At 44.9% G+C, this 14006-nt stretch overlaps 1 protein-coding gene across 6 annotated transcripts in view; it reads left to right on the forward strand.

The window, feature by feature from the left end:
- Nucleotides 1-14006, forward strand: part of RBM47 (RNA binding motif protein 47) — a 209581-nt gene that overhangs the window by 77315 nt on the left and 118260 nt on the right. For 5 of the 6 annotated variants that reach the window (XM_050790366.1, XM_050790359.1, XM_050790369.1 and 2 more), the window contains one exon: nucleotides 10463-10547. The gene's annotated coding sequence lies outside the window, so the exon portion shown is untranslated. Of the gene's footprint in view, nucleotides 1-8685; nucleotides 9465-10462; nucleotides 10548-14006 lie in introns of those variants that run through there. The other variant, XM_050790365.1, reaches the window with a different exon arrangement.

Raw genomic sequence — 14006 nt, forward strand, 5'->3', positions numbered from 1 at the left:
AAGGAAGAAAGGGAAAGAGGGAGAGAAAGAAAAGAGAGAGAGAGATGGGGGGAAGGAAGGAAAGTAGGAAGGAAGGAAGGGGAAAATAGGATTTTGCTGCTAAATTATTTCTTTAAAATTTTGTTCTTCCTCTAGAGCAATCAGAAAGAATGCTGAATTATTTCTAAAAATTACTTGGTTTTTCAGGGTTGTGGTGCCTCTTACAGGTGAGGTGTACATCTTGGAAAGAATTCAATGAGATCATACATATAAAGTGCTGAGAACAGAAGGCACCACTGCAGGTGTGAGCTTTCATAAAGTAAACTTACTTGTTATGATGAAGCCACTGGAGACTTCATTCGTGACACCGTGGCTAGCCCAGCAGCTTTTGTCTTTTTTTTGAAGTTTGCTTTGCATATCCCACTTTTTTCCTAGGTGTTTTCCATGCTGGCCTATTTAACTTACGTTAGAAGCAAAGCAGCCCCCAGATGTTACTATTGTGCCTGGTATGTTGTCAAATTGCACTTTAAAAGGACAGAGGACAGGAAGTAATGACACATGACTCAAGTGACTGGAAATGGTTCTCGGATAGGGAGTTATCGTTGGGACAGTAATGAGAGGAAGTGCAGTTCAGTTTAATGAGCCCTTAGAGAACATTCGTTCCCTGGGTGCAATTCCGCCAAGTGCATTCTTTGTACCAGGCACCGTGCTGAGTCCTGGGGTCGCGGAGATGAATATGGGACTGTGCATGCTTTAAGTGGTCCCGCGTCTCCTGATGTTCACCATTTCTATGTGAGCTTGGAGAAACCAGGTGACCTCTCTGCACTTGTGTACTCGGTTTCAGGACAAAAGGACTGGCTGGCTCATCTTACAACGAAGGCCCTATTTTACCTTCAGATGTCTCTGATCTCAAAGAACTTCTTCGCAGAGATTGCTGGTCAACCACCGTTCAGCACTCTGAATTCAAGTAAAAGACATGGGCTTTTTAGCTTGTTGATAGTAATAGTGTTGGAACAAGTTTGATTAAGGGCTTATTATCTCTCTAAGCAGAGGATATTTTATTTCTCAAATATTGAGTATTGACTAGTGCCAGACCCTGCGTTAGGAGCTGGGAATGCCTTGGTGAAGAATAAAAAGTCCCTTATCATGGAGCTCATATTTTAGTGGGGCAGATAGATAGTGAAAAGTGATAAAAATGAATATATAACTGGCCGGCGCAGTGGCTCACACCTGTAATCCCAGCACTTTGGGAGGCCGAGGTGGGCAGATCACCTGAGGTCAGGAGTTTGAGACCTGTCTGGCCAACATGGTGAAATGCTGTCTCTACTAAAAATACAAAAAATAGCCATGCATAGTGGCGTGCGCTTGTAATCCCAGCTACTTGGGAGGCTGAGGCAGGAGAATTGCTTGAACCTAGGAGGCTGAGGTTGGAGTGAATCGAGACCATGCCACTGCACTCCAGCCTGGGTGACAGAGTGAGACTCTGTCTCAAAAATCAAACAAAAAAACATAATGCAATTTCAGATAATAATATGTGCAAAGAAAAGAAATAAAAATAGGGAAGAGGAAGAAAGAGTATACGGTTGGTGACTGGAGAACGCTTTTAAAAGAATAATCAATTCACAAAGCATTGCATATTTAAAAAGGAAAAAAAAAAGCGATCAGAAGTGGGGCGTGGTGGTACACACCTGTAGTCCCAGCTACTTGGGAGGCTGAGGCAGGAGAATTGCTTGAACCTAGGAGGCTGAGGTTGGAGTGAATCGAGACCATGCCACTGCACTCCAGCCTGGGTGACAGAGTGAGAGACTCTGTCTCAAAAATCAAACAAAAAAACATAATGCAATTTCAGATAATAATATGTGCAAAGAAAAGAAATAAAAATAGGGAAGAGGAAGAAAGAGTATACGGTTGGTGACTGGAGAACGCTTTTAAAAGAATAATCAATTCACAAAGCATTGCATATTTAAAAAGGAAAAAAAAAAGCGATCAGAAGTGGGGCGTGGTGGTACACACCTGTAGTCCCAGCTACTTGGGAGGCTGAGGCAGGAGAATTGCTTGAACCTAGGAGGCTGAGGTTGGAGTGAATCGAGACCATGCCACTGCACTCCAGCCTGGGTGACAGAGTGAGACTCTGTCTCAAAAATCAAACAAAAAAACATAATGCAATTTCAGATAATAATATGTGCAAAGAAAAGAAATAAAAATAGGGAAGAGGAAGAAAGAGTATACGGTTGGTGACTGGAGAACGCTTTTAAAAGAATAATCAATTCACAAAGCATTGCATATTTAAAAAGGAAAAAAAAAAGCGATCAGAAGTGGGGCGTGGTGGTACACACCTGTAGTCCCAGCTACTTGGGAGGCTGAGGCAGGAGAATCACTTGAACCTGGAGCTAGAGTTTGTAGTGAGCCGAGATTGTGCCACTGCACTCCAGCCTGGGTGACAGAGCGAGACTCCATCTCAAGAAAAAAAAAAAAAGTGGTCAGAGAAGACTTCTTGGGGGAGTTGGCATTTGAGCCAAGACCTGAATTCAGTCAGGAAGAGAGCTAGGATGGGGGGTGGGGTAGAGGCTGGGAAAGGAAATTCCGGGTGGGGGCGACAGTGAGTGCCAGGGCAGGAGGAGAGGATGAGCTGGTGAGTTGAAGGAACGGCCAGAAGGCCACTGTGAGGTTGATGGAGAATGAACAGCAGGGCATGGAGCACAGCCACGCCACTTTATGCAGGCTCCTAGAGGGAACCTCGGGAAGGACTCTGGATTTTATTCCAAGTGTGAGGAGATGCCATTGGAGGGTTTTGAGAAGGGAAGTGATGTGACCGTGTTTAAAAAGAAAGATTGATCTATCAGAAGATGGATTTGGCAGCCATATACAGAAATGAGTCTACCCCTGGTTCAAATTAATTTTGCCCACCTGATACTGCAGGATCTGGACTAGATGAATTTTTAACATGTCAACAGTTGACATACATAGCCTATTTTTATTTATATCCTTTATCTTTTTGTTTTTTATTATTTATTTTCTTTTTTTTTTTGAAACGAAGTCTCACTCTGTCGCCCAGGCTGGAGTGCAGTGGCATGATCTTAGCTCACTGCAACTTCCACCTTCCGGGTTCAAGCGATTCTCCTGCCTCAGCCTCCCGATTAGCTGGGACTACAGGTATCTGCCACCACGCCCGGCTAATTTTTTGTATTTTTAGTAGAGACGGGGTTTTACCATGTTAGCCAGGATGGTCTCCATCTCCTGACCTCGTGATCTGCCTGCCTCAGCCTCCCAAAGTGCTGGGATTACAGGTGTGAGCCACTGCACCTAGCCCCTAAATCCTTATCTTTAAAAAAATCTTAGGGCCTCTATATTTTTCTTTTAAAAAAGTTCTTGTATAAAGATGGATTGCTCCCTTGAAGATTAAATGTTTCCAGTTTTTGAGTTGATGCCTGTGTCATCTTTTATCTTCTTTTAGTGTAACTTTTGAAAATTGTGCTGTGGCTATGCAGTGGCTCATAGCTGTAATTCCCAGCATTTTGGGAGGCCAAGGTGGGTGAATCACTTGAGGTCAGGAGTTCAAGACTAACCTGGCCAACATAGTGAAACCCTGTCTCTACTAAAAATACAAAAGTTAGCTGGATGTGGTGGCAGGTTCCTGTAATCCCAGCTACTCGGGAGGCTGAGGCAGGAGAATCGCTTGAACCCGGGAGGCGGAGGCTGCAATGAGCCGAGATCCCACCACTATACTCCAGCCTGGGCAACAGAGCGAGACTCAGAAAGAAAGAGAGAGAGAGAGAGAGAGAGAGAGAGAGAGAGAGAGAGAGAGAGGGAGGGAGGCAGGCAGGAAGGAAGAAAAGTACGCTATTTGATTCTCCCCTCCTCCCTCTTTCTGTCTTCCTTGTGTACTTCCTTTAGAGACCTGGATTCTGCTTGCCAATATTAATAAAATGCAGGTTGTTTTTATTAGGTACTATTTGTTTGCTTTGTTTTGTTGTTTTCTTTCTTTTTTTTTTGAGATGGAGTCTCGCCCTGTCGCCCAGGCTGAAGTACAGTGGCGCAATCTTGGCTCACTGCAAGCTCCGCCTCCCAGGTTCACACCATTCTCCTGCCTCAGCCTCCCAAGTAGCTGGGACTACAGGCGCCCACCACCACGCCCGGCTAATTTTTTGTATTTTCGGTAGAGACGGGGTTTCACCGTGTTAGCCAGGATGGTCTCGATCTCCTGACCTCATGATCCGCCCACCTTGGCCTCCCAAAGTGCTGGGATTACAGGCGTGAGCCACCACGCCCGGCCTGTTTTCTTTCTTTATACAAAGATATCTTGAGAATATTGAATATATTCACAGATGGTAGAATTGGAGCTTCCAGTTCTGCTTTCTTTGCCCTGACCTTGTTTGAGACGTGCTTGCGTCTGATATGCTGATTCCACGTTGCAAAAGTGAAAGTATGTACTAAAGTGCCTTAAAATTAAGTGGCAATGTAAATAGAGATTAAATTGTCTTTTGAATTTGTCACCCTCAAACCACATGTATTTTGTGGCCACCATATTTTCTTCATTCTTTTAAAACTATGACCCAAGCCCATAGTGATGTGTATACCTCTCGTGTAGAAGCAGGTCAGAACATTCACTCTCAGTTACCTTGACAAATATTTGTGGGCAGGCTGGGCTTGCTGCCTACACAGCCTCACAACAGCCCACTTTTGTGCTCAGGAAATATATCAGAACCACAAGAGGGCAGCTTGTCCAGTGAACCTAGGGGTAAAAAAGTGCTGTTCGTTAGCTACAGGATAATGAAGGGAAAGATGTCTAAATTTTTCAAAATGTTTATTGCATAAGGAAGTTTTTTTTTCTTTTTTTCTTTTCTTTTTTGTTTTTTGTTTGTTTGCATTCCTTGACAGTTTCATCTATTCAGAGAGAGAATGATTTTGGAAATTAAAAGTTTTAAGACGAGTTTCTTCATGCACACCTATTTTTGGCTTCTCTGGAATATAAATACCCATTTCCCCTTGAATCCCATATTCCTCCATCTTCTGTCCGTTCAATCTTTATTAAGGTATCATTTACATATGATAGGGCCAGGCACAGTGGCTCACGCCTGTAATCCAAGCACTTTGGGAAGCTGAGGTGGGCGGATCACTTGAGGTCAGGAGTTTGAGACCAGCCTGGCCAACATAGTGAAACTCTGTCTCTACTAAAAATACAAAAATTAGCTGGACATGGTGCTGGGCACCTATAGTCCCAGCTACTCTGGAGGCTGAGGCAGGAGAATCACTTGAACCCAGGAGGAGGAGGTTGCAGTGAGCTGAGATCACACCACTACACTCCAGCCTGGGCAACAGAGTGAGACTTTGTCTCAAAAAAAATTACATATGATAAACTTCACACATTTTCAGTGGTGACTTTTAACACATGTATCCAGCTGTGAAGCCACTGCCCCATCAAGATGTAGGAACTAACATCTCTAGAAAGTTTTCTCATGCCCCTCTGCAGTCAGTCTCCCCTTGAAGACCCCACATCCCCTTTAATCTTTAATCCTTGAAAACATTTTACCTGACACAAAGCATTTTGTAACTTTAAAGTAATGATCATGCACAAAACTTATGTTCTTGTGTAGACCGTGTGAGAATTTGGGAGAGATGTAAGGAAATCAAACCCAGCTTCATTCCAAGACAATTCTGTTGGGTTTGACCCTTTGTGGCTGTAGTGGTCGTTATCCTCTGGCTAATATGCACGGAGAGGGAGAACTGTCATTAACTGAATAATCATTAATTTCCCGTTTGTTCTTTAATGTTTATTTCTGCTGTATTTAACATTTATTACTGGGCTTGGTGGCTCATGCCTGTAATCCCAGCACTTTGGGAGGCTGAGGTGGGCGGATCATGAGGTCAGGAGTTTGAGACCAGCCTGACCAACATGGTGAAACCCTGTCTCTACTAAAAATACAAAAATTAGCCAGGTGTGGTAGCACATGCCTACTACTCAGGAGGCTGAGGCAGGAGAATTGCTTGAACCTGGGAGGCGGAGGTTGCAGTGAGCTGAGATTGTGCCACTGCACTCCAGCCTGGGAGACAGAGCAAGACTCCGTCTCCAAAAAAAAAAAAAAAAAAAAAAAAAATTAGCCGGGCATGATGGCGCACACCTGTAATCCCAGCTACTTGGGAGGCTGAGGCAGGAGAATTGCTTGAACCTGGGAGGCGTAGGTTGCAGTGAGCCGGGATCATGCCATTGTACTCCAGCCTGGGCCACAGAGCGAGACTTCATCTCAAAAAAAAAAAAAAAAAAAATTATCGCACCTACATACTTGTATTATTTAACTTAAGGAATCCTCCCTATAAGGGAAGTGCTATTATTATCCTTACTTACAGACTGAGGAAAATAAGAGGGAAACTGAGGTACTGGCCAGGCGTGGTGGCTCACGCCTGTAGCCTGGCCAACATGGCGAAACCCCGTCTCTACTAAAAATACAAAATTAGCTGGGCATGGTTGTACGTGCCTGTAATCCGAGCTATTCAGGAGGCTGAGGCATGAGCATCACTTGAACCCAGGGGGCAGAGGTTGCAGATTGCGCCACTGCACTCTAGTCTGGGCGACAGAGCGAGGCTCCATCTCAAAACAAAAAAAAAAAAAAAAAAAAGAAAGAAAGAAAGAAAGAAACTGAGATACAGTCACGTGTGGCTTTTGATTGATTAAAAAGAATGAGTGAGGTTAGTTTCCTGATGAGGATAAGTGAAAATAAAAGTTTCTTAAGAAACTAATTTTCTCATTGATCAAAATAATATGTACCCAGGTTGGGCGAAATGGCTCATGCCTGTAATCCCAGCAATTTGGGAGGTCGAGTTGGGCAGATCACTTGAGCTCAGGAGTTTAAGACCAGTATGGCCAACATGGTGAAACCCTGTCTTGACTAAAAATACAATAATTAGCCGGCATGGTGTCACGTGCCTGTATTCCCAGCTACTGGGGAAGCTGAGGCAGGATTATCCCTTGAATCCAGGAGGCAGAGGTTGCAGTGAGCTGAGATAGCACCATTGCACTACAGCCTGGGTGACAAGAGCAAAACGCTGTCTCAAAAAAAAAAAGTAATATGTACTCAGATTTAAAAGCCAGGGCTTCTCTTTCCCTGTACATAATGCCCTTGGGCAGTGTCACCCGTGGCTGCAGCTGAATGCCATAACGACTGACCCTGACTGGCAAGCCTCCCTATGTCTGTTTCCTGCCTTCATTGTCTCCTGACAGGTCGCCCTGTCTTTAGCCCTTCTCTGCATTGTGATCCTTCTAACATGCAGTTCTGGTGATGTCACCTTCCTGATTAAAATTCTCCGATGGCTCCCTCGGCAATCAAATGTGGGCTCCTGGTTCCTTGCCTTGGCAGCGGCACATCCTGTTGCTCTCCCCTGCCTACCTTCACCCTGGCTGTGCTCAGCTCATTGTTGATCTCCAGAGATCTGTACACTCTCATGTCCCTGCACCAGGAACTGACTGTTCTGTCTGGAAAATGCCCTCTTGTCTTTCAGACGTGTCTGCCGGGTAAACTGTTATTCATCCTTGAGGACTTGGCTCACATCTTCCCTGATTAGCCCACACAGATGTGGGATCATCTTCTTCCCAGCTTCCAGGGCCCCTTGTGGATTAGAGCTGGTGTCACGTTGTTTTATAATGTCTTGTCCCAACTCTTTGCCCCACTAATCTGTACCCTCCTGGAGGGCAGTGACTTTGTCTTCTCAACTTGACATTCTAACCTAGCTCAGCACCTGGACTCACTATTCAGACTACAATACCGCAAAGGCATAGAACATATTCATATTCACCACTGCTGTTGCCATTGCCTGGCATAGGGCCTGGCCTGTAGGAGGTATTCATTTCATATTTGTTGAAAGCATTAATAGTGGGTGTTTTTAAATATCATACTGTAATGGTTTAGCCCAGGAATTGCAACCTGAAGGGCATCATCAAGCCATGGCCATCTTTTGTATGGCCTCATAGTATTTTAAGTTTTTTGAATTTGATACCTGTGGATAGAGCATGTGCTCTCCTGTTTACCACTGATTAATTGCACAGTTAATCCACTCTGATTATCATGCCCTTGACCTCCTTACTCATCTGTGACTCATCTGGTCCCTGGAGATGAGGTTGGGGGATGTGGGGAGGGGCAGTGTATTTCTTTGTTGAGGCTACCATAACAAAATACTGTGGGCCAAGTGGCTTCAACAGCAGACATTTATTTTCTCATGGTTGTGGAGGCTGGAAGTCCAACATCTAGGTGACAGCAGGGTTGGTTTACCTGGAGGCTTTTCTGCCTGGCTTGCAGATGGCTGCCCTTATTGTGCCCTCACATGGTCGTCCCTTGGTCTGTGTTGTCTGTGTCTGAATTTCCTCTTCTTCTTTTTTTTTTTTTTTTTTTTTTTTTTTTTTTTTTGAGACAGAGTCTCACTCTGTTGCCCAGGCTGGAGTGCAGTGGCACAATCTCAGCTCACTGCAACCTCCGCCTCCTGGGTTCAAGCGATTCTCCTGCCTCAACCTCCCTAGCAGCTGGGATTACAGGTGTGCACCACCACGCCTGGCTAATTTTTGTATTTTTAGTAGAGACGGGGTTTCACCATGTTGTCCAGATGGTCTCAATCTCTTGACCTTGTGATCCGCCTGCCTCGGCCTCCCAAAGTGCTGGGATTACAAGGGTGAGCCACCGCGCCTGGCCGAATTTCCTCTTCTTATAAGGACACTGGTCATATTGCATTAGGGCCCATCCGCATGACCTCACTTAATCTTAATTACCCGTTTAAAGACCCTGTCTCCAAATGTAGTCACATTGTGAGATACTAGGGGTTAGAACTCGAATTTATGAATTTGGCAGGGCAGGGAGGGGCACTATATATCTTAGAACAGGAAGGGGCATGAACTCTCAGGTACTGTGGTCTGTTCCTTGCATCTGATTCCTGTTTTATAACATGCCACTAAAAGGGAACACAGCAGAGACAGCATTTCGTTCACTGAGGCAGAATCTGGATGGTTATAATGTGCACCTGCTCAAACACCTGATCTCCACTCTGGTCACTTTGATCTTGGTACCATATTCATGTTTCTTAAGCAGCTAACATTTAGCCGGAATGCCAGGTAGAACTTAGGTGCTTTTCATTTTGGAAATTCATACCCTTTTTCATTCTATCACTCCAAACACTGGTGTGTGGGCTGCAAACTTTCTTTGCCAAGGGTTAGGTGGACAGGAGAGGTAAAAGCTGTATAATGACATGGCACCACCTCCATTTGCTGTAAGCAAACAGCCAGGTCCTTTATTACCCTTGAAACAGGCACTCGTGACACAGGTTGAACTCAGAGAAGCAAGTCAAATGCCAGGTTTCTGTGGGTCAAAGTTCCTTCCAGTACTGTATGTTAATCAGAAGCTCAACCTTAGTTAATTTGGCCATTGCGTTGGGAAGAACTTTGGAACCAATGATTACTGAGCTGGACTGCAGGAGTTAGCAGAGCCCAGTATTTTCTTATCCAAGAGGTATGTTGTAGTCTTTCTTGGAGGGGATCACAGGAATGAGACATTTGTCGCAGCTTTATTTATTCTTGGTGGAACAGTAGTATAATAAAATCTTCTACACTGAACGTAGCTAATCAAAAGTATTTACTTGCCAGGTGCAGTGGCTCAAACCTGTAATCCCAGCACTTTGGGAGGCTGAGGCGGGTGGATCACATGAGGTCAGGAGTTCGAGACCAGCCTGACCAACATGGTGAAACCCCGTCTCTACTAAAAATACAAAATGTTAGCTGGGCATGGTGGGGCGGCCCTGTAGTCCCAGCTACTTGGGAGGCTGAGGCAGGAGAATCACTTGAACCTGGGAGACAGAGGTTGCAGTGAGCTGAGATCATGCCACTGCACTCCAGCCTGAGTGACAGAGGGAGACTCTGTCTCAAAAAAAAAAAGACAGGATCTCATTCTGTTTCCCAGGCTGGAGTGCAGTGGCATGATCATAGCTCACTGCAGCCTCAGAACTCCTAGGCTCAAGTGATCCTCTCGCTTCAGCTTCCCCTAACAAGCTGGGACCATGGGCGCCCAGCTAATTTTAAATTTTTTGTAGAGATGGGATCTCACTCTATTGCCCAGGCTGGTCTCAAACTCCTGGGCTTAAAGTGATGCTCCTGCCTCGGCCTCCCAAAGTGCTGGGATTACAGGCATGAGGCTCTCCTTTCTCTCTTTGTCATAGTAAGATTTTCTTTCCTTGAGTGTCCTTTAATTAATATGAAACGGAGTAGTCTTGCAGAGCTGGCAAAATGATGTGACCTATTTTCTCCATGTATATGTGGGCCAGGGGAGATTTCCCATATTGCCTGGTTATGTAGTTTCCCTTGCAGTTCCAGGCACACACAACGGCCTGTGATAATAGCAAACACCATGTTCCTTTTTCTCACCCCCTCCCCCAGTTCCATTTAGTTATCACTAACTTTGGACTTCTCAATACCGGTCTTTGGGTCATATCTGTTATCTTTTTCATTTCACAGCTTAGGTAACGGAGGCCTTGGAAGGAGACTCTGCCTCAGGTCACCCAGCAGAGATCAGCAATCCTTGGCTCACTGAGGAGGTTTGGTAAGTTGGCTTCATCTTCACCATGACTCAAATGCACATAACCCAGGGGCAGAGAAAAGTGGGTGAACATCACATAGCAACATCAAAATGCTAACCCTTGCCACCCCACTTTGTTTTTCTTTTTACAAACATATTCTTGTTGTGTTTGTTTAATTTACTAGGCCAGAGTGCCCTGTATGTTTGTTAAGTACAAATGTCCTTAGAGGACTCCCACTGCCAAAAAGAATGACAGAGGTATATTTGAATGATTTCACTGAAACGCTTTTAATACTGATTTCATGAAAATGTCTGGCAGTGGGTCCTTCCTGCAGCGCTACTGCACATCATCAACTGTAGAATGCGGCCCCCCGCCCTTCACACACACAGTTTAACATGTCTGAAATTCAGCGCACCTTATGCAAACAGGTCTGGTGAAATACAGCATTTCTCTGATAATCCCCAGATGACTAGCATTAAGTATTCCCTACCTCGTTTTCACACAATACAATTTTTTTTTTCTTTTTTCTTTTTAAAGGGTTCAATTTTTAAGGGTAAGAAATGCATAGTCTGATGAGTAGCTGATTAGTAAGAAGTCTGTGCTTACCAAAGAAAGAATTTAGGTTTCTTTTTTTGTTTTTTTGTTTTTGTTTTTGAAACGAAGTCACATTATCGCCCAGGCTGGAGTGCAGTGGCACGATCTCGGCTCACTGCAACCTCCGCCTCCCGGGTTCATGTGATTCTCCTGCCTCAGCCTCTCGAGTAGCTGGGACTGACTACAGGCACGCACCACCACACCTGGCTAATTATTGTATTTTTAGTCGAGACAGAGTTTCACCATATTGGCCAGTCTGGTCTCAAACTCCTGACCTCAAGTGATCTGCCCACTTCAACCTCCCAAAGTGCTGGGATTACAGGCATGAGCCACCGCACCCAGCCAGAATTTAGTTTTCTAATACTGAAAGAAAACCTTTTTTTTTTTTGGTGACTTCATATGATGGTCTTGAGATGAGCACCCCAAGGACCTTGTAAATAGTGGGCGCTGGCACTCAGAATAGCCTATGTGAGATAATGGAGCAGTCTTCCAGACATAAGATCCCAGAATCAGACACTTATTCAAGATTCCCTTCAGCGGGTAGGAGTTCGCAATGAAAATGCCCCATGCTATGTCCCAGAATGACTCGTTCATTTATCTGTGAGAGCAGAGTCCAAATCCATGTTCATGTTAAATGTGCAGAAAAATAGCATCTTGAGCGTTAATGCCACAGAATGGGCATGATTCCCTAAGCCACATTTGCCTGATTGAGACAGATTTTAACATTTGCAAAACCTCCACGTTATGAGACCCTATAGTTGATAGTATATGATCTGTAGGGATACAAGTAAATCCACTAACAAACATTTTTTGAGCACCTGCTCTGTGGCAGACTCTGTGCTAGACTCTGTGCTAGGCTCTGTGCTAGATGCAGCATAATTAAGAAGTAATTAGGACAGAAAGGATTGCTGTCCCCACAGGGTTACTTTAGTAGTCACAGAAGATATTAAATAATATATTAACGGAGCAATGAGTGGGCTGATGAAGAATTGTAAGGACTTAAGAGTTTAAAACAAGAAAACCGGCCGGGCGCGGTGGCTCATGCCTGTAATCCCAGCACTTTGGGAGGCCGAGGTGGGTGGATCACGAGGTCAGGGGTTCGAGACCAGCCTGACCAACATGGTGAAACCCCATCTCTACTAAAAATGCAAAAATTAGCTTGGCGTGGTGGCGGGCGCCTGTAATCCCAGCTACTCAGGAGGCTGAGGCAGGAGAATTGCTTGAACCTGGGAGGCGGAGGTTGCAGTGAGCTGAGATCGCGCCACTGCACTCCAGCCTGGGCAAAAGAGTGAGACTCTATCTAAAAAAAAAAAAAAAGAAAAGAAAACCTAGGCTAGCCAGAATGGCTCATGCCTGCAATCCCAGCACATAGGGAGGCCAGGGTGAGAGGATCACTTGAGCCCAGGAGTTCAAGACCCACCTGGGCAACATAATGAGACCCGTCTCTACAAAAATTTTAAACATTGTCATCCCATTCTCTACTGGAAAATAAACAAATTAGCTGGGGGTGCTGGCACGCACCCATAGTCCCAGCTACTTGGGAGGCTGCAGTGAGAGAATTGCTTAGGCCTGGGAGGTTGAGGCTACAGTGAGCCAAGATGGCGTCACTGCACTCTAGCTGGGGCAACGGAACAAGACCCCGTCTCCAAAAAATAAATAAATAAAAACAAGAGGACCTAACATAATCTGAGTCAGGAGGGGACTAGCGGGAAGGTTTCTTGGAGATTAAATGGCGTTCTGAGACCTGGAGGATAGGCAGAGGGGGATTGGTGACAGGCGGCAGTGGCTACGTCAAACAGCCTGTGCAGGGTCCCAGTGTGGAGAGAGTGTTGAGAGGGGTCAAGGAATAGCATGAACTATGGGGGGAAAGGGAGGGAGAGTGGCTTCACGTGAACAGGTGTTTGTTGTAAAATGAAAACTTAGTCAAATTTCTGGAAGAATCTTTAAAACCTCTTAAAGAGATGGATTTCAGACTGATGATCAGATTTTGTTGTTTTCGTGGTTCAGACAGAAATCTTACCTTGTCTAAATCAGCACTATGTCCTAGAGTTAGAGCCCAAGTCTTGCTCCCCTGCTAATCATTTGAATTTTCCCCAAATCTATGTTCTTAATTTCCCTCACCTACCTCCCCCAGGAAGGTAATCAGCTTCTAATAAGAGGTGGTTTTCACAGACAATGTGTCCACATTTCTTTTTCTCTGCATCCTTGATGGCATCAGGGAAAGGTGATCATTGACATAGTCAATGTATGTGTATGATTCTCCCACCAAAGGCAGGATTTAAAAAATAATGCTTTAAATAGAATGAACAGAGGCAGCTACTTGGACCAGCTACTTGACTCTACTTGTGCTTTGAGGCCAGTGTGAGATTCTTAGGTTTCAAACCTTAGTGCTCTGTGTTGACATTTTCTTTTTCTTTTCTTTTCTTTTTTTTTTTTTGAGACAGAGTTTCACTCTCGTTGCCCAGGTTGGAGTGCAGTGGCACCATCTCGGCTCATTGCAACCTCCGCCTCCTGGGTTCAAGCAATTCTCATGCCTCGGCCTCCCCAGTAGCTGAGATTATAGGCGTGCGCCACCACACTGGCTAATTTTTTGTATTTTTAGTGAACATGGGGTTTTCACCATGTTGGCCAGGCTGGTCTCGAACTCCTGACCTCAAGGAATCCACTCACCTCTGCCTCCCAAAGTGCTGGGATTACAGGCTTGAGCCACCACGCCCAACCTGTGTTGACATTTTCTATCAAGAGAACTGCTGAGCTGGGGCACTTTGGCCAGTTACTGAATTGACAGATGCAGAAATTTACACATGTTCATGTATACACACAAGGAGCCCTAATTCCATGGAATTGGCCTTCTCAAGCTTGCTGGTTTCTTACTTATGAGTAAATTT

This window comes from Macaca thibetana, chromosome 5 (genome assembly GCF_024542745.1).
Source record: "Macaca thibetana thibetana isolate TM-01 chromosome 5, ASM2454274v1, whole genome shotgun sequence".
NCBI lineage: Eukaryota > Metazoa > Chordata > Mammalia > Primates > Cercopithecidae > Macaca > Macaca thibetana.